Source organism: Ixodes scapularis, unplaced genomic scaffold (genome assembly GCF_016920785.2).
Source record: "Ixodes scapularis isolate PalLabHiFi unplaced genomic scaffold, ASM1692078v2 PGA_scaffold5__190_contigs__length_132052651, whole genome shotgun sequence".
NCBI classification, from domain to species: domain Eukaryota; kingdom Metazoa; phylum Arthropoda; class Arachnida; order Ixodida; family Ixodidae; genus Ixodes; species Ixodes scapularis.
The window spans coordinates 3,075,455-3,077,132 of NW_024609880.1; the positions used below are offsets into that span (position 1 = coordinate 3,075,455).

Below are 1,678 nucleotides of genomic sequence, written 5' to 3' on the forward strand. Positions count from 1 at the left end.
GCTCTACTGATGTCTAACCCCTGGCTAGCTCAATTGGTAGAGCGCTCCACCTGTAATGAAGAGGTCCCGGGTTCAATACCCGGACCAGGCGGATTTTTTCGGTCGCGCACCAGTCACCTAGCTGTGTTTGGAGATTTGTGTTTGTCCTTCGTCCCTCTCGTTCCCCTTCTCCAGGGATTATTTTCGTCATTCTTGTCCAGCTCGCTCGCACCTTTGCATTTAATTGCATTATAATCATTACCTTGAATTGCAAGCTTCACCCTTGTTGGTGTTAGACTGGTGGCGGCTGATAAGACCCGTTTGCTCTACTGATGTCTAACCCCTGGCTAGCTCAATTGGTAGAGCGCTCCACCAGTAATGGAGAGGTCCCGGGTTCGATACCCGGACCAGGCGGATTTTTTCCGTCCCGCACCAGTCACCTAGCTGTGCTTGGAGATTTGTGTTTGTCCTTTGTCCCTCTCGCTCCCCTTCTCCAGGAATTATTTTCGTCATTCTTGTCCACCTCGCTCGCACCTTTGCATTTAATTGCATTATAATCATTACCTTGAATTGCAAGCTTCAGCCTTGTTGGTGTTAGACTGGTGGCGGCTGATAAGACCCGTTTGCTCTACTGATGTCTAACCCCTGGCTAGCTCAATTGGTAGAGCGCTCCACCTGTAATGGAGAGGTCCCGGGTTCAATACCCGGACCAGGCGGATTTTTTCGGTCGCGCACCAGTCACCTAGCTGTGTTTGGAGATTTGTGTTTGTCCTTTGTCCCTCTCGTTCCCCTTCTCCAGAGATTATTTTCGTCATTCTTGTCCAGCTCGCTCGCACCTTTGCATTTAATTGCATTATAATCATTACCTTGAATTGCAAGCTTCACCCTTGTTGGTGTTAGACTGGTGGCGGCTGATAAGACCCGTTTGCTCTACTGATGTCTAACCCCTGGCTAGCTCAATTGGTAGATCGCTCCACCTGTAATGGAGAGGTCCCGGGTTCGATACCCAGACCAGGCGGATTTTTTCGGTCGCGCACCAGTCACCTAGCTGTGTTTGGAGATTTGTGTTTGTCCTTTGTCCCTCTCGTTCCCCTTCTCCAGGGATTATTTTCGTCTATCTTGTCCAGCTCGCTCGCACGTTTGCATTTAATTGCATTATAATCATTACCTTGAATTGCAAGCTTCACCCTTGTTGGTGTTAGACTGGTGGCGGCTGATAAGACCCGTTTGCTCTACTGATGTCTAACCCCTGGCTAGCTCAATTGGTAGAGCGCTCCACCTGTAGCGGAGAGGTCCCGGGTTCAATACCCGGACCAGGCGGATTTTTTCGGTCCCGCACCAGTCACCTAGCTGTGTTTGGAGATTTGTGTTTGTCCTTTGTCCCTCTCGTTCCCCTTCTCCAGAGATTATTTTCGTCATTCTTGTCCAGCTCGCTCGCACCTTTGCATTTAATTGCATTATAATCATTACCTTGAATTGCAAGCTTCACCCTTGTTGGTGTTAGACTGGTGGCGGCTGATAAGACCCGTTTGCTCTACTGATGTCTAACCCCTGGCTAGCTCAATTGGTAGAACGCTCCACCTGTAATGGAGAGGTCCCGGGTTCGATACCCGGACCAGGCGGATTTTTTCGGTCGCGCACCAGTCACCTAGCTGTGCTTGGAGATTTGTGTTTGTCCTTTGTCCCTCTCGTTCCCCTT

General features: G+C 49.9%; 1 non-coding gene across 1 annotated transcript; it reads left to right on the forward strand.

Moving 5' to 3' along the window:
- Positions 1–320: 320 nt before the first annotated feature.
- On the forward strand, positions 321–393 carry Trnat-agu. Its single transcript has one exon. It is a non-coding gene; the product is annotated as a tRNA-Thr (tRNA).
- The last annotated feature ends 1,285 nt before the right edge of the window (positions 394–1,678 follow it).